A 25,038-nucleotide genomic window follows, 5' to 3' on the forward strand; every position below is an offset into this window, starting at 1 on the left:
ATTCTCATGCATATCTGCCTCTTTGCAGCCGTCAATCCAAAAGCCTGTTCGCTGTTCCCTTTCAGTATGGAGAAATGCTGATGTTCTGGGGCTTCCACAGCAAGAAGGCAGCCAGCTGGCTTCGCCTGCTTACAGCCAAGACGGTAAGGCCTGGGTAGCTTCATGGCACCACATCTGTGACCCTGGCCAGTTGGCATTTGTCACCACCCTGCTGGCACTAATTTGGCACCTCCTCCCGACCGCAGGGTGACGGGAACATCCGTTGAGAAGACAGCAACATTCCCCTTACGGGTCACAGAGAAACAAACACTGCCATGCTGGCTCTTCTTTTCTCAAACTGAGCTGGGTTTGGCCTGGAACGTAGTAGGCTGTCAAAGAAATTTATGTGGAATGAATGAATGGGCATCAATTGAGGCAGTGTCCGAATGATATTCCGATATGATGATTTGAATATGTGGAATTTAAATGTGGGTCCCTGACTTTATCAAATAATTCTACTTTTTCCTTAAGTATTTCTGACGTCCAACATCATGGTGGCCCTTAAATTAGGGACAGGCTACTGAAGGCCCTTTTTGACCTGCTCCCAACTCTTATCTTCAACTTCATGTCTGTCTTCTCCCTTCTTCACCCATGGTGCTCCAGCCACATAGAACTCCCTTCACTCCTCTAAGTGTGGGGGGGGGGGGCTCTCCCTGCCCCAGGGCCTTTGCACATCTTGTTCTCTCTGCTAGAGCTTTCTTTTACCACTGCCATGACCCCCACCACCGCTAGCCTAATTCATTCATATTCATCAAGTCCCAGATTTAATGTTATTTCCCTAAGACAACTTCCTCAATCCCCAATTCATCTGGATTAGGTATATCACCTATGTTTCTGAAATTTCCCTGTTTTAGCACCCGTCACCACAGGTAGCCCCACTGCCTGTTGTACCTCTCGTCGGACTGTGCACATAATGCAGGGAAGCGTTTCACTGTGGTATCTTCAGGGATTGACAAATGGGAGGTGCTCGTTACATGTGTGAGTTTTGATTGGTTAATTAATTGGCCATTAATAATTCCATTAATAGCTCTATTATTAAAGGGCTCTGTTCTTGTGCCCTCCTGGAGCTCAACAATGTAGGCTTCAGAGAACAGATCTTGGCATCAGACAGATGTGGTGTGCAGCCTGACCCCACCCATACCAGCTATATGAATAAAGATAATAGAAACCACTTTAGATGGCTTAAATATAAATATATATTTATATAGATATATTAATTATATTAGTTATATGTTATACTATATATAATATAGTATATCGCATATGTAATTTATTATATATAATAATAATAATTATATAGTATAATATAATATTATATTATATAATTATATACATATTGTATACATAGATACAATAATATATAAATATATAGAACATAATATATACTATATATAATTATATAATATATCACATTATACACACACCATATACATATATTATGTATATATAATATTATTATAATATAATATAATATAATTATACATAATATATATGTATATATTATATATATACATATACATATATGTATATATATATTATATATACATATACTATATATGTATATAATATATATAATATTATTATATATATACATGTGTGTATATATATATATATATGTATGTATGTTAGTTAGTTACTTCTTGGAAGCTCCAGGAAAGGTAGGAAACCAGATATGTCAGCTGTGCTGGTTTTAAGAACTGGCTGAAAATTCTTGGATATTTGTCTGATCAGAGGCGGAGTCTAATTCCCCTCCTCGAATGTGGGCCTTAGTGACTGCATGGCATCTGAAGCTAGGTGACAGGGCTTCTGCCCGGCTTGCTCCCTCTCTCCCCACCCCCCGCCCCACCGCCATGGCGTGAGGAAGCCAGGCAGCTGCATGGGAGACCACGCGTAGGTGTTCTGGCCCTGGCCCCAGCTAAGGGCCCAGCCAAAGTCGGCAGCAACGGCCAGCTGTGCAGGTGAGCAAGCTTGAGAGGGTCCCAGACCCCCACCTTCAAGTCACTCTACGCTGGGTGGAAGCAAAACGACCGTCTCTGTGGAGTCCTGCCCAAACGGCAGATTCACAAGCAAAATAAAATTTTGCCATTGTTTTCAGCCTGTAGGGTCTGGGGGTGGTTCCTCATACAGCAACAGATGACCAGAACATCAGCTCTGCAGCCAAAAGCACGGCCCACGGGGTGCCGTAGTGAACACCCTGTGCCACTCTTGCCGGGCAGAGACCCCCAGCTCCATCCCGGGAGCGTAGACGCTGCATGCGGTTCTAGAGCTTCTGCCATGGCTGTGCCCCGAGAGCCGGATGTCTCCACTGACCTCCCAACCAGAGGCGCCCTGTGCACATTCAGCTTCCTGGTGTCTGCCAGCCCTAAACCAAAGCCCGAGTGGGACATCTGACTGGCGGGTCCCGCAAACGTGCCCCATTGGCAAAGAAGGCTGGGAAGGCAACGGCCTGGGTGCTTCCAGAGGAGAAGCCGACCCAAGATATGGGGACTTCTCCCAACAACGAAAGGGTGCTCAAAGGAGCCCAAGGGCCAGAGCATTTCTGTGGACGCCTTGCCAGAAAGCTCAGACCAGCCCTTAACCTGCCCGTGGCTCAACACTGCCCAAGCAGAGGACAGCCACCTCACAGGACTCTCAGGCAGGGTGAGACAGTGTGTGGAAGGACCTGGGCATAGGCTTGGGACCTGGTGCGTGGGCTGCATGCGATGCTCCGTGAGACCTGGTATCGTTACCACACCCAGGAGTCCACAGCGGACTGGTCTCCGGTGATCCTCAGACCAGCTCTAGCAGAACATTTGCAACATCTTGTTACGAAGCAGATTCTCAGGTGTCACCTGGGATCTACTAAATCAAGCTGGGGCCAGGGAATCAACATGTAACATACTCTCCAAGTGATTCCCTGAGCTAGCATTGGGACGTCTCTCCCCAACATTCATTCGTGCATTTATTCCACAACTGACCTCCACCTGTGAGCCCAGGGCCGTGCTAAGTAAGAGAAGAACTAGCAACCATCCACATGGGGTGGTGGGGGGCGGAAGCTGGTGAGCCCCATTCAAACGTGCAGCATGGATGATAAGACCGCTGGCAAAGAGAACAGGTGTTGTGCAACAGAGGAAAGGGAGGTGCTGGGCTGGGTTTGCCTCTCCCACGGCAGGCGATGACTGTCCACAGCAGCCACGACCAGGTTTAAGTACAGCCCCCAGGGGTGCCTGACTCCGCCCCAGGACCAAATTCCTGGGGAAGCAAATCTGATTGGCCCTCCTGGGCCACATGGTCACCCACGCGCAGAGCGCCCACCCCTCCAAACCAGCTCCCGGGACTGCGCTGTGGCCCGAAAGGTGGGTGGTGGGAAGGGGTGCAGATCCCTGGGGCGCGTGTCCTGCAGACAGGTGAAATTCCGTTAGCGGGACGCAGAAATAGGCCATTGCGGGGGGGGGGGGGGGGGGAGCCTCTTGAACGGGTGATGGGACCAAAGTTCAGACCCCTTACGAGGGGGAACAATGAGGCGCTGACCGCGGGGTTGATGTAGGAGAAAGCTGATGGAAACTTCTTCGACGGCAGTTATTTGCATTTCGTCTTCTCGAGGGCACAGGGGCCAGAAGAGGGTTTGCTGCCCCGGTGACCGTGATTAGGACTTGTGTCGGGAGGACTGGCCTGGAAGCCCACGCACGTGCCAGCCTGGAGGACTCTTGGAGCAGAGATGGGCTTAGCATTTATTGAGCACCTACAGGGATCCAGGCCTTCGGCTCAGTGCTCGGTCATTTGGTTGAATCCTTACAGCAGCCCTATTACTGGCCTATTTCACAGATCAGGGAAGCCTTAGACCGGGAATCACTGGCCCAAGAGGAGCCTCAACCCTTGTCTGGTCCTCAGGGTCATCCGTCCACGTTACCAGATGGCAAAAATAAGGGAGGCTCACGACATCTAGGTGAGACGGGGCAGGATGAAAAGGGGTGGTAGGACAAGGCGGGGTCAGATGGCACTTGGGTCCAAGGTGGCAGCCAGGGACTCCAAGGGTCACAGCAGAGCCCAATTCCACCCGGTTGGGTAGCCGGCTTCCTGGTCTATGAGCTTCCCAGGCAGAGACGGGCCCTGCAGCCTCTTGCCTGCATCGGAGCCTTGGCTGGGCCTTCCTGCGCTGCCCCCAGGCTGAGCAGCCCGGCTCCCCTCTGACCAGACCCCCGCACACCCTGCTGGGGTTCCCTGGAATCAGCCTAAGGGCTGGGGGGCTCTCATCAATAGAGCCAAATCCCCCCCAAGGCCTGGGCACCTGCTCAAATGCAGGAAACCAGGAAGACCAGACTGAGAAAGGCAGAAGCCGGGTGTCCCAGTCCAAGATCTTACAGACGTCATCTAGGGTGGCGGGTTGGGAGGGGAAAAGGGACAGAGGCCGGAGTCATTTTAGAGGAAGAAGCCCACGGGCGTGTGACCCACATAGTCCATCAAGGGCCTGCCACCACCAAGGTCCTGCTCTGGGCATGGTTGTGGCCGCGAGGAGAGGGAAGGACGGACCTTGGAAGTGCAGGTGGAGCTTGCTGAGAGCATGACTCAGAAGCCAGACTGCAAGACTCTGCTGTTGACTCCTGTGTGACCCCAGGCAAGCTCCCTAACTACTCTGGGCCTCGGCTTCTCTTCGCTAGAATGGGATTACTAGTGGTGCTTAATTCATAGCGTTATTGTGAGGATCCGACAAATTAGAGGTAGCGATCACGACAACAAGGCTTGCTCCGTGAGTGCGTGTTATTATTTTCTGAATTAACTCCTTCGTCACCCTACCTAGTGATATCCTTTCCTTCCCAGCTGCTATCACTGTGTGACCGTATTACATCTCTGGTGGGTTCGCTATGGTGGGTTTGCTGTCTGGGCTGCTTCCTCCCGGGCTGCAAGTTCAAATGCGGGCAGGGAATTTGTTCTGCCATCACTGAGTCTTCGGTGTCTAGGAGGGTGCCCACCTAGCACGTAGCAAGCACTCGGTCAATACTTGCTTAGCAAATGAGTCCAGAGGCTGCTAATACCAGAGAGCTAAGAGGGGACCTCGAGCAACGTTAATGCTAAACAGGATACTAAACTCCATAGGAAAGGGACACAAAGCCACAGAGCTTCAAAGGAAAGAGAAATAGGAGTGCCTGGGTGACTCAGTCGGTTAAGCGTCCGACTTCGGCTCAGGTCATGATCTCGCGGTTCGTGAGTTCGAGCCCCGCGTCAGGCTCCGTGCTGACAGCTCGGAGCCTGGAGCCTGCTTCGGGTTCTGTGTCTCCCTTTCTCTCCCTGCCCCTCCCCGACTCACACTCGGTCTCTCTCTGTCTCTCAAAAGTAAATAAACATTGAAAATTTAGAAAGAAAAAAAAAGGGAAGAGAAATAAATCAGTTGAGAGTTCTCAGAAAGGTTTGGGAGAAGGAATACCCTGGGAGAGGGGTCTCTGAGGAGGAAGAGAGTCTCAAGGGATGAAGATGGGGTGGAAGGTGTGGCTGGAGGGGGGAGTTAGTGAGAGCAAAAGCCGAGGTAGGGAAAGGCAGAGCATGCTTCGCAGGTGGCCAGTGGTGTCCTTGGGCTGGTCCGTGAATTACAAAGGTTGGTGGCAACAAGCTTTCAGTGCGCTTCCAAGGGTAAACTATTCCCTGGGTCCCAGGAGGATTCAGTGCAGGTGCTTCCTGCTCAGCGGCATCTGGGCCTGACCCTTCCCTCGAGCACGCCTGTGCTGGGAATGATCCATGGGGTCCACACTCGTGGTGGAAAAGATCCCAGTAGCTTTTTGTCTTTCTTTTTTTTTTTTTAAAGAATGTAGAAGCTGGGTTTTCAATTCTGAATTCTAAGACAGTGAACATATCCCACCTTTAGAGCACAGTGGGGGTCCCCAAATACTATTCAGCTTTGGGATGGATAAGCACGCTTCCCAGAATGCCCAAGAGCACAGTGCACCCAAAGAGTTTTAAGTTTTACTTGACTCCTCAAAGGAAATTGCCTTCTCAAAGGACCACGTGGGGAAAAGAGTGGGAGCCACAAGCATGTGCGTTTTCTCCTATGTCTGGGTGAAAAACAATCCAAATCTGTCCCCTCTGCACATATTTACCAAAAAAAAAAAAAAGGACTCAACATTTTCTGTTTGGAAGGCAGTACCACTTTCTTAGCCCAGGAGCTGTTCTGTGGTTCACAGAGTAGAAACGATGCCCTGTTCATGGGTGTGTTTAATACCAAACAAGCAGTGAAAGTTAAAATAATTACCTGAGAACAATTGTCTATGTTTCTGTCATCTAATTAGGTAATCTGCCCAGGTGTTTAGCACCGAGGCCTCTATGCTTTAATTGGAAAAAGTCAAGGACAGAAACTAATTAGCAGCATTAATCCAAACCAGAAGTCTAATGATATTAACCACAAATCACCACTGCCATCAGGAACCTTTATCCTCACACATTTTCAAAGTGGGGGAGGAGGAGCGGAAGACAAGGTCGTTTTGAGCTTTAGAATACCGACTTCTAACCACCAGTTCCGAGCAACCTTGATCCACTCCCTCTAAGAAACTGAAAGAATTGTGATTGACAAGGCAACAGAGAATTGTAGGTGAATGAAGACATCCCGACCTTTGTTTCAGGCGAGAAAGAGTGACATACCCTCTTAGATTCAACGGTGCTCAGTTCTGTTCGTACGTTGACCCCCACCTCCCTCCTGAGCCCCCGCCCCCAAGTTAAAGATAAGAACCCACATGTGCCTAAAACTTTTAGAGGGCAAATAGATTTGTATGATTTTTTTTTTTTTTTTTAGTTTATTTTATTTTAGAGAGAGTGTGAGAGCCAGCAGGGGAGGGGCAGAGAGAGAAAGAGAGGAGAGAGAGAATCCCAAGCAGTCTCCCTAATGCCAGCACAGGGCCCCATGCGGGGCTCAAACTCACAAACCATGAGATGGTTGGTTACCTGAGCTGAAATCAAGAATCAGAACGTTTAGCCGACTGAGCCACTCAGGTGCCCCAATTTTTATGATCTTCAGCTCTCCTAAAATTTCCCTTTCATTCATTTCTGTTTTCATTTCAATGTGAGAGAAAAATAACCAAATTCTACGAGAAAAATCCCTAATTCCAAGATGGCGAATGGACTATGGGATCTATAGAAAGAACCACCGGGTTGTTTTTATTATGGACCCTCTTCTGCTTACCTCTTGGTCTTTTTTCCAGAAATTTTCATTCCCCGTGACATTTTTCTTAGGAGACCTGGTGGTTTGAACACACAGGGAGAGACAGTTTTGATTTGTTTGGTTTTTATCAGACAACAGAAAATGACCTTAGAAAAATTTTAGATCTGGGGCGCCTGGGTGGCGCAGTCGGTTAAGCGTCCGACTTCAGCCGGGTCACGATCTCGCGGTCCGGGAGTTCGAGCCCCGCGTCGGGCTCTGGGCTGATGGCTCAGAGCCTGGAGCCTGTTTCCGGTTCTGTGTCTCCCTCTCTCTCTGCTCCTCCCCCGTTCATGCTCTGTCTCTCTCTGTCCCAAAAATAAATAAAAAACGTTGAAAAAAAAAATTTAAAAAAAAAAAAAGAAAAATTTTAGATCCCTAGCACCCCGACATTTTACGTGAGAAATTAGATAAAAACTCAAACTGGATGAAAAGCCCAACTGGGGACAGGGCTGAAGACGGAAGAAGTCCCTGTCCGAGAATTAGGAAGTTCAAACGCAATCCTTATTTGTTGCAACGGAGGAAACCGTTTTTCCAACCCCTCTTCTCTCCGGCGATGCCTTGGGTTTTGTTCGTAGGGCTAGCCAGATCCCTCGAGGTTAGTGCCGACTGACCCAAACTTGGACCCTCCCCCACCCCCACCCAGGAGAATAAAACCTGTGTATAAAGCAATGCTCCGGCAGCTGCTTCGGGAGGTGCCCCTGGCTTGTTTGTTTATGTATTTATTTATTTATTGTTCATCCTCTCTTTGTTTGACGCACGCTAGGCTTTTCCAAGCCTAACCCTCAAACACGGCTCACGCGGGAAGGGTTAAAATAATGTGGTCATTATGGGGCTATTCCCGAGGACCAGGAAGCAGACGCCCACACCCAACTTGCAGCTGGTAGGAGGCCCAATTGCCATCCACCAGGGACTTTGCTTATTTCTATATCACAGCCTCCCACCTTGATAAAAAAGAAGAGAAAACACACCCATTTCACTTGGACTGTGCGCTAAGAATAATTGCCACCAATATTGATTGGTCCTTGGGGACCCGGCTGAATGTAAAAATTGCAGACTGTGAAATCCCAGCTGATGGGGCCTCCCAGAGACTGCTGCTTATTTGTGACATGTTCCTATGTTTAAACTTATCTGTGAAAACTGTGAAATTAATATCCTCACAATATGGTGACACACCCAGCTGGAGCACAGGGCTATTTTTGTCCTCGCTGTTTGCCACGCCGGCTTCTGTCTGCGTGCCGGCCGCTGCAGACCCTTCTGGGAAGCACGTTTGCTACCTGGTTATTTGCAAGATGTGAGCGAACGCGTGAGGTTTTTCACTTTCTCTTTGCCGCACGTTTTGTTTCAGCGGGGTTTTAACCTAGAAGGGCTCTCGTGGCGGGGGTGCCTCTGGCTTGGGTGGAAATGTCCTGAGGCTGCGTTAGCCTCTCCTTCATCGTGCGCGCCCCCAATGCAGGAGGCCGGAAGCTAGACATTTCCTGGCAGGTGCTCTCGTCTGCGAAAAACAGAGGAAAGCGTGCTAGCGTCTTAACCCCTAACTCCATGGGATTGAGTTGCAAGGTTCAAACAGGACAAGGATGGAACTTTCAGAGGTTTCTGTGATGAATCACAGCTAAAAAAGAAATCCTACTCCTTCGTTCTGAAACCACTGCAGAGATGTGCTTTTAAGCCCACGCAAAAAAAATATCAGTGGCTGTGCCGATGGAAATTTCAGGGTCTCAGGGACTGTTACCGTGACATCGATAAAAGCAGCAGAGAACTACGGCACTCTGCTTTCTGTTTGTCCAGGGGCTCTTTGTTTCGTATGTCATTATCAGAGTCGTTGAGAGAGCTCGTCTTCCTTCCCGTCTATTCGGCTGTCCTGCCCTTCCTCGTGTCATACACAAATTAAATGATCTGGGCAACACCACTTTTTAAAAACACATGCATATAGACAAAAACTGGAAAGATGTACACCGAAATTCCCCAAGGTCCTCTCCGTCTACTATACAGTTCCTATGATTTTGTCTTTCTTTTGCTTATCTCTGTGTCCTCAATTTCCTACACTGTGTGTGTATCGTGACCGTAATAAGGAAACAATTGTTTTTTTTTTTAAGCAACAAATAGCATCACGTCTATAGTTCACATGCAAATTACATGTAATTTCACTTTACATATTTAATGTGACAACTATGTAAACAAAATATTTAATATTGCCATCAATCTTCCTACTTACATTTTATATTCAAACATCTGCTGGGATGCTTGGGTGGCTCAGTCCGTTGGGCGTCCAACTTCGGCTCGGGTCATGATCTCGCGGTTTGTGGGTTCGAGCCCCATGTCAGGCTCTGTGCTGACAGCTCGGAGCCTGGAGCCCGCTTCGGATTCCATGTCTCCCTCTCTCTGCCCCTGCCCTGCTCTCACTCTGTCTCTCTCACTCTCTCTCAAAAATAAGTGAACATGAAAAACAATTTTTTTTTAATTTTGCTTTTATGTTAAATGCTTTCGAATTCACCCTGATATATCCCAGTGAGGAACGACAATGTAGCTGTTCCTTCTTTTGTGTATGTACTTATTGGTCGGTTAGCTGGTCAGCCGGTCGGTTTCATTTGATCTTTGCTGGTAGGATTTCCTGTTCGCCACTTTCATTGAGCATTTGACTATATTGTTATCCTGACGTTTCCAACAAAGGGTCCCGGTTGTATAAATCCAGGTGCTAACTAATGAGTAGGAAAGCCTGTAGAATGTGAAAAATATAAATGCAAGACACAGACGCACACACACACGGAAGGTACAGTGTATCTCACGATCCCAAATTTGGAAATCCTTTTTTAAAATCACAAACCAAGCCAGTTCAGCAAACATGCCCCTAGCGCAGGAGAGAACAGCAGAAAAGTCTGCATTCACATACATCTCCAGTGGAGCCACCAATTGCTGGAAACAGCAACCTTCTTACTTCTGCGCTGAAAACAGAGCATGAGAAACCAAGATAAAGTATATTCCTAACTACTTGGGAAAAACTTCTGGCTCCAGGGGCAGTTGAGAATCAACGTATTTAAGACTGTTGTGAAGCTGAGTTCACAATGTTGGTGTTATTTGTACACAATATTTCTGCAGACGCAGTTTGCTGCCCCACCCCTCCAGCCCCAGGAAACCGTCACATTTGCGGTTCCAGACCTACAGACTCATGGCGACAGGTTGACGGAGTTCCTGCTGCCGAGCCGGGAGGTCCCACGTCAGGATGCGAAGAGGAACTCAGCTGTAACCCCTCACTGGCGGGGCTTGCTTTCGCGATACGCAGCTGACGTTTGTTTTTATTGGGGATTATTGATTATTTTAACCTGCAAAGGCAGGTGTCTGGAGGCACAAGAGAGGGAAGCCGGCAAAGTGGCCCCTCAGGTTATCTTCTCTAGGCCAGGGGGTCTGTTGACCGTCATCATTCCCAAATTAGAAGACACAAAAGCTTCCAGTTCTAAAACCTTCTCTCCAAGTCTGGGCTCCCCTGGAGGTAATTACCAAAAAGCGATGTAACACTGTTTTTACTGCAGCAGCCACATCGCTGCCAACTGGTATGGTTTTTTAAAAAATAAATAAATAAGACAGAGTAGGATGAAGGCGGGGGGGGGGGGGGAGGGGGGAGGATTTCCCCATATTTAAATTTGGAAGGTTAACGGCTTGACTCTGAGCACAGACCCACAGATGTTCCACCAGAGACTCTTTCGGGAAGAGGCGGGAGGGGCTGCCCATCCCACATCAAGAAGGGCACTTGGAAAACTGCAGACACTGCATGGTGTTGGGGTTGCCTGCAAAATACATGATGGGTTTGTCCTGGACACATGAGACAAAGGAATGATTAGCATTTTTCCCCCCAGGGGCCGAGGCTTGATACATTCACAAAGCAATGGCTACCTAGATGTGTGCTAAGATGTTTTCTACTTGCAAAGGCTTTCTTAGGAGTCATGTAGTTCAGGAAATTCTAGCCTGACTAGCCTGACAAGTTCAGGAGAGCTACATCCAGGCGCCACAAGACCACAGGCGGCCACGGTGTCCCCGGTGCCCCTGCCCAGGGCACAGGGAGCCAGGTGAAGGCTGACCGAGAAGTGTAATGGTGATTCAGCTAAGAAAGCCACCTCCTCCGGCCATGGCCTGCGCCAGTGCCATTGGTCACCCGGAGATTCGCCAGATAAAATACAGAACACCCGGTTAAATTCGAACATCAGGTGAGTAATGTAATCTCTGAGTTATAAATGTGTCCCAAATGTTAAAACACTAGAGCGGCACCCGGGGGGCTCACTCAGTTAAGTGTCCAACTTCGGCTCAGGTCATGATCTCGTTGATTTGTGAATTCAAGCCCTCTTGAATTCACAGCTTGAATTCACAGAATTCAAGCTCTCTTGCTGTCGGCGCAAGGTCTGCTTCGGATCCTCTGTCTCCCTCTCTCTCTGCCCCTCCTCCGCTTGGGCTCGCTGGCTCGCTCTCAAAAATAAACATAAGGGGTGCCTGGGTGGCTCAGTCGGTTAAGCGTCGGACTTCAGCCAGGTCACGATCTCTCTGTCCGTGAGTTCGAGCCCCCGTCGGGCTGTGGGCTGATGGCTCAGAGCCTGGAGCCTGTTTCCGATTCTGTGTCTCCCTCTCTCTCTGCCCCTCCCCTGTTCATGCTCTGTCTCTCTCTGTCCCAAAAATAAAATAAAAACGTTGAAAAAAAAATAAACATGAAAACAAACAAACGGAAAATCGTACTATAATTTGGTACACGTACTGTGCTCCAGGACATATTCTAAATAGTATATACTTACAATATTACACACAAGTTTATTATACCCAAATCTCATTTATTGTCCATCTGAAATGCAGCATATAATTCAAATTCAGAAATATGGGGTGTCCTGTATTTTTTATTGGCTAAACCTGGCAACCCCGGCATACAGCGACTTCAGAGGGAGGGGGGATGGCCCCAGGCCCTCCACGTGGCCCCCCTTCCGCTTCCTACCCCTCCCTGCTCAGAGCCCCCCCCCCCCCCCCCACTGAAGAGGCCTTCCCTGACCATGCATACACCGCCTCACCCCTTCCCACACTCTCATCCTGCCTGCCTCCTTTCCAGAGCTTATCACTGTGTGACACGCCATGCATTCTAAATAACTAAAGTTTAGGGGCACCGGGGTGGCTCAGTTGGCTAAGTGTCCTGACTTGGGCTCAGGCCACGATCTCACAGTTCGTGGGTTTGAGCCCCGCATCTGGCCCTGTGCTGGAGCCTGCTTCAGGCTCTGTGTCTTTCTCTCTTTCTGCCCCTTCCCCGCTCACGTTCTCTCTCTCTCTCTCTCTCTCTCTCTCTCTCTCCCTCTCTCTCTCTCAAAAATAAAAAATAAGCATTAAAAATTTTTTCAAATAAGTAAAGCTTATTTTCACTCTCCGCCCGCCCCCCACCCCCATGAGCTCCACAAGGCCAAGGACTTTATTTTTACTCCCAGCCCTCAGACTAGCGCCCGCTGCTCCACGGGCCTCGGGAAGTATCTGTGCCATGGCGTGACTAGCAGTGACCACGTGGGCAAAAGCAAAACTCTGACCTGAGAGCGGAGACCGAACCAAGGGAACCTGGCGCAGTTGAGCGGCTCGCCCAGTAGATCCGCCGGCTGGTGCTCCCCGGATGCTCACGGGCGCGCGACTCACCTGCTCATCCCATAGGTGCGAGGTGGGCTCCAAATTCTGCCTTCCTAACGAACCAGCTCCCGCGGCAAAGGGAGTATTTAAGAAAGCACAGATAAAGGTAAAAATAAAGAGATCACAACCTGAAGATCCCGCAATTCTGTGATCTCAAAGGAAGGTACCAATGGGCGGGGGGATCTAAGTTACTTGATAAAACAATATTTTCCAGAAAATAGAAAGCCAGTCATCCTGAAGCTAGTAGGCCCGTATTTCAGAAACTGCTCTTATTAAAGCTCCCTTACCTCTGAAGGAAACAAACAAACAAAAACGAATACAAGGATAATAAAAACCACCTCTCCCCGCGGAAGAGAGGAAACGGTACCTGCTGGCACAGAGATGATGTCATCAGCGCGGTGACACAAGTGTTAACAGGTGCCACAAGCGGAGGTGCGGTGCCTGCCTTTTTTGGTGGCCTTGAATTCCGTGCGACAGGTGCTGAACGCCTGGAGGACCCTCACTGACCACGCCTTGACGGTGCTCACCATTAAAGCGTAGGACACTTTCCTCACTTCTATGCCCAGAAAGTGAGCAAAAGCTCACCAAAACAAACAAACAAAAAATTGTTTTCTCGGAAGAAACCTTCTCAAAGATTGAATTCAGAGTCTGGGAACGTACCTGTGACATCCCATCCCTAATATGCTTCATGTTCTACGAATTATGAAAGGAGCTGAAAATAGCTACCACGGAGTCCTTTTCATGATCAGGCTGCTATGCGTGAACACCTTTTAAAATTTACATGCAGTCTCGGGTGTGATAATTTAAACAGAACTCATGCTTACCGACATTAAAAAAAAAAAGTAGACTAGAATAAATTTCCACCCATGCCCGCTGTTTTTCTTCCTTCAGAAGTATGGAAAAGGAAAATAAATCATCTGTTAGGCACAGATATATACAAATGCTTCTTATAATAAAAACCGGAACTGGGGTGCCTGGGTGGCTCAGTTGGTTGAGCCTCTAACTCTTGATTTCAGCTCAGGTCATGATCCTAGGGTCGTGGGATTCAGCCCCACGTCAGGCTCTGTGCTGAGCATGAAGCCTGCTTAAGATTCTCTCTCTCCCTCTCCCTCTACCCTTCTCCTCTTCTCTGAAAAAAAGGGCGGGGGGCGCCTGGGTGGCTCAGTGGGTTAATCATCTGACTTGATTTCGGCTCAGGTCATGATCTCATGGTTTGTGGGATTGAGCCCCACATCGGGCTCTGTGCTGATGGCTCGAAGCCTGCTTGGGATTCTCTCCCTCTCTCTCTGCCCCGCCCCTGCTTGTGCACATGCCTGTGCCCTAGGGTGCTCTCACTCTCTTGCTCTCAAAATAAATAAACGTGTTTTTAAAACAAATTAAATATAAAATAAACAGCTTAAATCTGGCCTGTGATTAGGAATAATAGGCATTTAAAATTCAATGACGATTGAATTCTTTGGAAATATCACCAAAAGTTTATAATCTGGGAGACCTATGTTTAGCCTCACCTCTGTGGCTTGGCTTCAGGGAAGAATCCTACATCTCTGGGTCTCAGTTTCCTTGCCTAGAAAGTGAGAGAACCGAGGGGCACCTGGGTGGCTCAGTCGGTTGAGCGTCCAACTTTGGCTCACGCCATGAGTTCACGGTTTGTGGGTTCAGACCCCACGTCGGGCTCGATGCTGTCAGCAGAGCCTGCTTCAGATCCTCCGTCCCCCTCTCTCTCCACCCCTCCCCTGCTTGCACACTCTCTCTCTCTCTCTCTCTCTCTCAAAAATAAAATAAACCTTTAAGAAAGGAGAATTGAATCAAATTACTTTGCAGATTCTCTCCAATTCCGAGGACAGTCTATCACTTCACGCGTCCTTTAACCTGAGGCTCCAGCCCCCACATGCGGTTCTTCCTTGGGAAACAGCGCCACCTTCAGGTCACAATGACCATAACAGAGCAGTTGGGGCATTGCTTCTCCAGCAGGCAAGAGGTATTTGCCAGATTCACAGAAACCCGTCCCCTTCATGTCCTCTGGGATGTGGCCACACATTTGTGAGCCGGCCAGCTAGGTTAAGATCAATGTGTACGGACATGGCACCAAAGCTGAGCTAACTGGCCCACAGGGGACAGATGCATGACCTTGGCCTAATTATCATAGCCCCCAGCCAACAGAGCTCACCCACAGAACGATTCCTACTGGAAGGAAAGGAAGCAAGGAACATACAGGATTAACTGAAGCCCATCAAACAATGATACCTATTTCGACACTTCCACTTGAGACAGTTTCCACCTGTTCTTATCTTAGTAAGACACCATTTGGAGACGGTGCTTGTATACTTTTGCTAAGGAAAATTACACAACAGACTCTTTAAGTTAATAATGTTTTTTTTTTCCACACTGCAAATATTTGTTGAGCAACCAACCGCTCAGTGCCCTCAATGCCAACACAGTGCTGAGGGCTCTCGCGGAAGTATTCTTCTTGAATTCCCACAACAGCCTTTGCAAGATAGGAATTAAGATCCACATATTTCAGCACAAGGAAATTGAGAGTCAGAGAGGCCCAGAACGACAGCTCTGGCCTCCAGGCTTGAATATGCAGACACGCACACATTCACACGGTCCTCCTGAGTAGGGATGGACCTCGGTCAACCACGAACATGATAGCGACTGCCCCTTTTCGAGAGCTCATGTCTCAGCACGGTGTTTTCTGCCGGTTGCAATCAGCAGATTGGAAGCAAAGGCAGTCTGAGAACATGGCTCATTTCTTTGAAGCGTGAGCCGTAGGCAGAAAATGGCCCTGTCTTTGCCAGCCATCCTCAGTTGCCGTGACCCAAGCCGCTGTTGGATGAGGCCCAGGATAAGGTGTGATGTGGCGATCTGTTACTAAGCATCGCCATTTCGAAATGATGACACTTCCTACAAATAGAGTATAGAACATTTAAAATTGTCCCTTTGATAATATCCCACCACTCCCTAAATTCCATAGGTTCTCTCGGTTGGACAAAGGCACAGAGGAAGTGCTAGCCCAGGGAATGCGTCGTATCCGGAAATAGGTGCCCTGTGCATCACTGAGGAAAGAGGTGGGGAGCCACTGTTCAGTGCCAAGGGGCTCTGGGCTGCGTAACTCACGCTTCCCTATATTCAAATATGCCTACTTGATTTTAGTTGACAAGATCAATTTTCCGGTCTTTGTACCCACCCCCCCCAAACAGAATACTGGGCACATAAATACTTGCTGATGCGTCAAGGGAAAAAGTATGGTCTCCATACAGAAAACAGGAATGATACTGGCTGGGGTGATCAGACGTCTTCGAGATGACAGCTGAGTTATTTTAGAACAGAGCCCAAGGAAAGAGCCTGGATACAAGGGGGATGGGAGGAAGTGTCTGTGAACTTTGGGTTCTGGGTAGCAGTCAGAAAAGACCCAGATGGTATAAAACACCAGAGTTGGCTTGACCTTTTGGGGAAGGAAAAGTTAAGATCTGACATCTGAACCACGAGGCAGCTGCCAGAAAAAGAAAAAAATAATAATATATTGTGTAAGCAAGGAATTTCTCAAATTTTAAGTACAGTATCTTCTCATACTCGGGAAAGCATGTTTTTCAGGGTTGAGTGATGACCACGGAGTCGCAGCTAGTTAGAAGTTGAGAAAGAAAGGCCTGACCCTGGTTATCCAGTTTTTTTGCACGTGATCAGAATCGACAGCGTTAGTTCCGCACTGTCTCAGAAGCCAAGGCCAAGGAGGAGGAAACAAATGGGAGGAAGCCAGCCCGGCTTGGGACTGATGGTCACGCCACGGAGGCAACCACCGAGCATGGACAGGAGCAGAAAAGCAGAAATGTCTACACGGCACACATTCCTAGAAAAAGTGTTGTGCAGCGAGCCTCAACAACGGCAGCAGTGGCTTAGCTAATCCTGGCTGGAATCCGGCGAGACCCCTCCCCAGACCCAGTGATGACGGTGGATTCACAGCCCGTTGTCAACTGTCCATGCCTTCCATGTGTCTTACCCTGCTAGCCTTCTCTTCTCCTCCTTTCCACCCCACCCTCAGTGACCCCTGCCTCCTTTTTAGAGTCACTGACCTGCAGGCGCCTAGGACAACAGAGAATCAGTGACATCTCCCTGAGGGCCCAAAGGATGGAAACTGGTTTTACCTGAATGGAGAGCCGAGGACTGGGAACAGGTGAAAAGGAGGACCGTCCTCTATGGGAAGCAACCGGTAGCTGGCAAAGAGGCTTTAGCTCTTCATGATTGGGCAAACTTTCAGTTCCCTGAATGAGCCAGACTTCAGGACCCGCCGGCCCCCAAGGCCACTTGGGCACGTGAAGGAAAAATGTGTCCTTTGAGCCAGGACAGCCCCGCTGTGGGCTTGGCGTGAAAAGGACGCCTCCATGGGAATTGGGTAAAATGGCCCAGGCTGGGCTTGAGCCCCCATGCACCGCCGCCCCCCACCCCGCCCTGTCCTGATGGCATGAGCTTCCTTGGGCATTTACTCGGGCTGTTCGGTCTTCCTGAAATGCTTCTCCACGCCACCGCCACGAGTCTCACCTTACAGGTGACTGACCCGGGTAAGCCTCCCCAGCCTCTCCCAGCTGAACTTGCTCGGTTTCCATTTGCACGTCACCCTGTGCTCCTCCTTAATCAGCCTCATCACAATCACAGCATTTGCGGAACTGTCTTTCTCTGATGAGTGTGTAAGCTCCTAGAGAGGAGGGTACGTGTCCCACCCCCACCCCCCACCCCCAGCTCACTGCCTGAAGCCCTATGCGTGCCAGGCACAGGTGATACAACTCGGTAAATGCTTCCGGAAGACGTGCATGATGGAATGAATGGAAGGTTCAGCAGAGGAGTCAGAAGAAGCCGCCTTATCCTTCTAAAGGGAATGGTTTGACCCCACTCCCCACTCCGTGCAGCCAGGACATATCAGGAAAGTCCCTATATCACAGGCTGGGTCCCCTTATCGGGCTGGGTGGCGGAAACTGAGGCCGAATGGGCCAGCCTCGTTGGCGCTCACACCCCTATTTTTCTCGTTTGCATCCGGAAGACATGGACTCTGGGCATGCTACAAAAACGTGCTTCCCAGACTGTACAAGAGAAGAAAAATCCTCACGCCATAGAGGCCAACTACAACAGGCAAGGGACTACCCACATTTGGAATACACGGCTGCCGGTGTTTTCTTTTCATGGTGTCTGGTCACGTTTCCGTCATTTATTCCCAAACGTTTATTGGGGTACCTCCTAGGTGCGCCAAGCACAATTCTAGTGGCTGATTTTTCCATGCTCGAGAGAGCTTTTGGAGCCCAAGCTGTGTGGATTGCTTCTGTTTCATAGCATTAGCACAGGCTGAGAGTGGTGGAAAGCCTGACATCTTGACTGCGGTGCACCAGACTTGATCCAGACCTGCTGTCCGGCTCACAGCTCAAGCAGTGCAACTTGACCATGACAAGGAGAGTGCGGTTAATAGCATTAATCTGACTGGGGCACCCGGGTGGCTCAGCCGGTTACGCTTAAGGGGTTAAGCGTCCAACTTTGGCTCAGGTCACGATCTCACGGTTCGTGAGTTCGAGCCCCACGTCGGGCTCTGTGCTGACAGCTCAGAGCCTGGAGCCTGCTTGGGATTCTGTGTCTCCCTCTCTCTCTCCCCTCCCCTGCCCCTGCTCTGTCTCTCTCTCTCTCTCAAAAGTAAAATTAAACGTTCTAAAAAATGTTTAAAAATAAAAATAAATAACATTAATCCAATTTACAAAGGATGTGTGTTGACCAACAGGACAGTGATTTCCTGCTCACAAAAGGGTATTCTTTGTGGACTATTTCTGGAAGCACTAGACGAGGTTAGAGATTTGCAGGGTGTTGTGGTGGTGGTGGTGGTGGTTTTGTAAGTTTATTCATTTTGAGAGAGAGAGCATGGGGGAGGGACAAGGAGAGAGGGAGGGATAGAATCCCAAGCAGACCCCACACTGTCTGAAGTGGGGATCGAACTCACAAACTGTGAGATCATGACCTGAGCCGAAATCAAGAGTCAGAAGCTTAACTGACTGAGCTACCCAGGAGCCCCCAAAGATCTACAGTTTCATAAGGAGGCATTAGGAAACTATATTTATATTATTACAAGCTGATCTTCAGCTTGGGAAGTTGCACCTCCCATACAGGTTGGTGCAGAATTTTCCTCCAACCCCTGTCCTCCCCACGGGGCCCTGGCCAAGCAGCCCTCCCCCAAGACCTCCCACCCCGTCCTCCCAGACCAGCATCCTCTGCTTGGCACAGTAGGGACCCACCCCAGTTGCTGTATATTTTTTAATATCAGCCCTGATTACGGGTGAAGAATTCTGTAAAGATTCTATAAAGCATTTTATAAAGTAGCATCTAAGTACTTTGTTTTTAATTCTGAACAGGAAATTCATTGTTTTCAGGGCATTTGGCTGTAGCATGAAGACCCAGCAGAGGGAGCCATTTCCCAGCATAAAAGTTGCTATGAAACACAAGATGGCCGCTGTGTTAGGGCCGCCATAACAAAGTGCCACAGACTGGGAGGCTTAAACAATGGGAACTGGAAACACACTCTCTCTCACCATTTTGGAGGCCAGAAGTCCGAAATCAAGTCGTCACCAGGGTTGATTTCTTCTGAAGCCTCTCTCCTTGGCTTGCAGATGGCCAACTTCTCTCTGTCTTCCCTCTGTGTGTGTCCTGTCCCAACTTCCTCTTCTTATAAGGACACCGGTCATTTTGGATTGGGACCCGCCCTAATTACTTCATTTGACCTTAATTACCTCTTTAAGACCCTATTTCAATTACAGTCACGTTGTGAGATACTGGGGATTAGGAGTTCAACATATGGATTGGGGGGGTGGGGGGAATACAATTTAGCCTATAACAGCCAATGGGGTTTTGGAGTGGTGGGGGTCTGGAGCTGATGGCCAGGAAAGAATTCTTGAGACGTCTTTGGTGCAAAAAAGGTGATTTTATTAAAGCGTGGGGACAGGACCTGGAGGCAGAAAGAGCTGCACTGGGGTTGTAAAGAGTGACTGGTTATATACTATGGAGTTTGGGGAGGTAGAGGCAAAAGAGAGGCCTCCAGAAGGACTTTCTTATGCTAAAGAGGACTCTGGCATACCAGAAGCCTTGATACTGTCAAGCTAAGGTTGTTTTCCCTCAAGTAAGGCATTAACTATTATGACAGTAGGGAGGGGTGCTTGGGTGGCTCAGCCTGTTAAGCATCCCACCCTTGATTTGGGCTCAGGTCCTGATCTCACAGTTTGTGAGTTTGAGCCCCGCATCAGGCTCTGCACTGACAGTGCAGGGTCTGCTTGGGATTCTCTCTCTCCCTCTCCCTCTGCCCCTCCCATGCTCTCTCTCTCTCTCTCTCAAAAACAAACAAAAAAGAAAGTAGGGGGTCCTGGAGAAATGGTATACTCTGTATTTGCCTCAAGTATCTGTCAATGGGCTGCAGGTTATAAAGAAATTTAATTTTACCTGCCATTTCCTTCTTGTCTTTGTTCCCCACATCACTATGGAGGGGAGGGTGATGTTGGGGCTCCAGGAAACTGAGTCTATAGGTTTCTGGAGATGAGGCTATTAATAAGGTATCATTTCTTCTTATAATTTATAATTTTATATATATATATATATATATATATTTCTTCTTATAATTATCGTTTCTTCTTATAATTTACCAAGACATTTGTAAACTGATGGAGACTCGTGTCCTATTAACATTTGTTTTCCTCCTTCCTTTGTTCTTGAACAGGTAGAATATCACACATATCCCATGGGGGGCGGAGGGCGGGGGTGCTAGTTTGTTCTTTGTCCTCACCTTGCCTTAGGCTCCCTCATCACAGCCCCCCCCCCCCGCTCTTTTTAATTTTGTGAACTTTTAAAAAGCTGTATATTTTTAAATGTGTCTCCACTGTTTTCTAAACGTTCGCTCACCTATACTCTTTTTAACTCCCGTGGTGATAAACCCATGGTTCAAAGGTCTTTGTCTGCCGCCATATTGGTTTGCTCAGATTGACAGAAAGGGCAGACGCAGCCACCTCTAGGGAAAGTCATGCAAGTTCACATAGCTAAAGACACAGAAGGAAGTCCATGAGGCGAGGACACAGTGGCCACCTAAAGAGGCCACGTCAGGTCTCTGGGCATGGAATGGGAAGTTGCAGATGATAATAAGAGCTACCCCAAGGCATCGGCAAATCCAGTCTCGAAAACTCTCTCTTCCCTCTTGATTTCCCCTTCTCTCCCTGAAGCTTCATACACTCAAGGCTGGGGCAGTTCTGCTGTTGGCTGGCCTAGAGTTGCACGGGGACACCTCATGGCCTGGGGTGCCAGATCAGTCCTTCAGTTAGACAATAGCAATCTGACCGAGAAGCATGCTCTGCTCCCCAGGCAAAGAGCCTAGTCTAAGACACCCCTGACTTAGAGCCTTAGAGCTGGACACGGGCAGTTAGAGGTGTCTTTTTTTTTTTTTTTTTTCAACGTTTATTTATTTTTGGGACAGAGAGAGACAGAGCATGAACGGGGGAAGGGCAGAGAGAGAGGGAGACACAGAATCGGAAACAGGCTCCAGGCTCTGAGCCATCAGCCCAGAGCCCGACGCGGGGCTCAAACTCAAGACCGCAAGATCGTGACCTGGCTGAAGTCGGACGCTTAACCGACTGCGCCACCCAGGCGCCCCCAGTTAGAGGTGTCTTAAGGGGTCAAGTTAACTGGCCCCTAGACTCGCCACGTATCTCACCCAGCCGTCTTAAAATGTGGTCTACCCAATCTGAAGAGTTGTCTTAAGGATGAACAAATGCATCGTGGCACCTGAGTGGCTCAGTTGGTTAAGCATCCGACTCTTGGTTTCGGCTCAGGTCATGATCTCACGGTTCATGAGTTCGACCCCTGCGTCGGGCTCGCAAGTGTGAGGCCTGCTTGGGATCCTCTCTCTCTCTCTCTCTCTCTCTCTCTCTCTCCCTCCCTCTGTCTGTTCCTCCCCAACACAGAGCATGCGTTCTGTGTCTCAAAATAAATAAATACTTTTTTAAAAAAGGATGAACAAATGTATCTAAATAGTAACCGGTTGTCTTACCCTACAATCAGTTCATTGCAAATAAATGTCATTCAAAAATTATTGTATGTACTTCCTTATACATCCATGTATTAGAGGATTTATGCAAAATGCACCATTACCATTCATACAGTAAATAAGACCAGGAAAGGACACGTATTTGCTTAAAGTAGGATTCTTTTGCTTACGGTGCACCTGCTTTCCTGTAAAACTGCGTGTAGTTACTGCACATGTCAGGACAGTTGAGGTAGAGTTTAATTCTTGAAAGAGATTAAAAGCCCAAGTCCGGATTCAGAGGCAAGCAAGCCTTTCCGCACCCCCAGGTCTGGAGGACAGGGGCAGTTCTCATGAAGTACAAGGAGCTCTGAATCAACATGGTTCGCTCAGCCGTTCATTCCAGATCCCAGAAGTCAGCTGGGGCCCCTTTCCCTCTGGAGCTCAAAGCGTGATTGGCCCAGGCCCATCATAATCATATCATGACCCAGAATGTGCGCTCCCTGGACATGTATTCTTGGAATCTCCCTCCCTTCTCCTGAGTATGATCTCGAGGCTTCTTAAGCCAAAGTCAAGGGTCAGACACTTAACTGACTGAGTCACCCAGGTGCCCCAAGCCACCTTCGAAGATCAGCTAAGGTTGCATATAGCTTTCGTGTTTTCTGTTTTCTTAACAATCTGTTTAACCTGTTCTCACCGAATGCCTTCTATGAGATGGTCACAAAGGGGGCTCTGGAGCCAGACCCCAAAGGTAGAACCCTGGATTCACACTTACTGTGTGACTTTGAGCAAGCTGCTTGTCCCCTCTGGGCCTCTGTTTTCTCACCTGTGAAGTGGGGAACGTGCTAACAGCTCCCGACCCTTGGGGTTGGGCTGGGCACGTGACTCAGGAGGTGGGGAGCACCAGCAACACCAGCATGAGTAAGAGCGAGGTCAGTGGTGCTGTGTGGTGGGCACGGGATGAGCCAGGGAACCACAGCCCAGGGCAAGTAAACCCTCAGCGTGTCTCAGTGCCCTGATGGCGGAAGCGCAGGGTGCCGTGGGCTTTACAGGGGGGTCACCTGGCCCACATTTGGGGAGCAGAAGGCTTCCCGGAGGAAGGGACAGCTAAGCAGAGTCCAAGAAGGGAAGGAGGAGCCAGAAAAGAGGAAGTTGAAGGGTCTTTGGGGGACAGGGAACAGCATTTGCACGCACACTCCCACAGGGAGGAGGGAACACAGAGGTCAAGGGCGGACACTAATTTAGCCTCGTGGGCATGAGGAGTGGCCCAAAGACTGGAGCACTAAGCGGGGCAAGAGCAGGTTCCTTCGGCCCGGGGAGGAGTCTGCGTTTCATTCCAAGGATGACGGGAGCCCAGAAGCCTCCGGCAAGGGAGCAGGCGGATGGCATTTGCATTTTGGCCAAACAGCGCTGGCTGCTGTGTGGAAAGCGAGTGAGAGCGTGGGCTTTTGTAGTTTTTGTGTTTGCCTGTGACCCACGGGGAGCAAAGCGGCACCACAACCGTCTTTGTCTTTAAGAAAAATGACACAAAATGGCATTACAAATACCAAAACAGGGGCAGGGCTTTGCAAGGGGCTAGTGGCCCTGAAGTCCAAGCTTCATTGGCCTCAGGATAGAGCCACTTCTGATTACAGCCCAATACACCCACTCACACACACACACACACACGCACACACACACACACACACACACCATACACAATATACACACTTGAAACAGGTCAGTATTTATCATATTATGCACTAAGTGCCGGGCTATTTTCTATTGTGCTTTTTTCCTTCTATGCCATTCCATTCCATTTCTCCCTAAGGCTGTCTGTGACTCACTACAGTGATTTCATGACCCACTAATAAGTCCCAAGCTGCCCTTTGGAAGACACTGGCTTAGAGGGAGGCACAGGAAGTCCCGAAGTGGGGCTTTAAAACAGAGCGGGCCAGAGGCAGGGTGTGTTTGGCTCAGATGGGGCCACAGCCCGGGCTGCGGCTCGGACACATGACACACAGCCACCTCCCCACGTAGGAACGCGGAGACACAGGGCCTCGCAGCCTGCCAGGACAGCTGGCAGGAAAGGGCCCCTCGCTGCATGGCTAATCTGACCCTAAGAAGATTTTGATTTGAATCACCTTTTTGCTTACGGTGGCCTTGGGTTTCCTGTGCCTCTCTCCAAATCAGTGTTTTCCCAACTGCAGTTTGGAGCCTATTAGTGGGTCATGAAATCACTTTGGTGAGTCTCATACAGCATTAAAGAGAAAGAAGGAAAGGAAGAGAAGAGAAGAGAAGAGAAGAGAAGAGAAGAGAAGAGAAAGAATGAAATGGAATGGAATAGAATAGAATAGAATAGAGAATAGAACAGGCAGAGCACATGGTAAGGGTAAGTACTGATTTACTTGGTGTGTGTCCGTGTGTGTGTGCATGCATGTGCTGTGTGTAACTTTTACTTCCAAACAGCCATTAAATAAGTAAAGCTGTAAATGCAGGGCAGAGGAAATCAATCATGTCCAGTGACTCAGACACAGAATTTACAGAATGGAGCAACTCAAGAAACTCCAGACCGAGAAACACAGAAGAGATCCAGCCCCCACAGACGTGTCGGACTCTGCCAGATGATGACTCAGTGAAAGCTGAGCAGTTTCTTCACTTGGCCAACTTTTTTCCTCGTTGCTGTTCAATCCAGCTGTCCTTCCTCCTGCATCCCGGGGGCCTGGGTAGGAAGGGGCCTCCAGTACTGGAGTGACTCACCCTCCTACCAGTCACCTCAGAAACCCTCAGGCCAGGATCATTCTTTTCTCTTCCACACAGATGCTCCTGCCCGCTACGGGTCACGGCTCCAAACATGTGGGAACCCGCTTCAGGAATTTCCCACCAAGTCGCAGCTCGGTCCTCCGTGTGTCAGGAGTTTACGGAGAAATAGCCGGGCTCCTGGACTATTCAGCACGAGTTGGATTTGTGTCTTGAAAACAAAAGAAAAAAACAACATTTTCTCAACTAAAAACCACGACAAGGGGTCCTAACTTGATAATTGTTCTGATGTACACGATTTATGTGAAAATCACAAAGTTCAAGTCTACATAAGTGTGTTTTTTTGTGAATTACCTTCGTGAGAAAGAATTACATTTTCTTTTTTCAAGGGTGCCATGCTAGAAAAATCCAGAACGTGGAGCCATCACGTCTGGACATA

The sequence above is a fragment of the Prionailurus viverrinus genome, chromosome C2 (genome assembly GCF_022837055.1).
Source record: "Prionailurus viverrinus isolate Anna chromosome C2, UM_Priviv_1.0, whole genome shotgun sequence".
In the NCBI taxonomy this organism is placed as follows: Eukaryota; Metazoa; Chordata; class Mammalia; order Carnivora; family Felidae; genus Prionailurus; species Prionailurus viverrinus.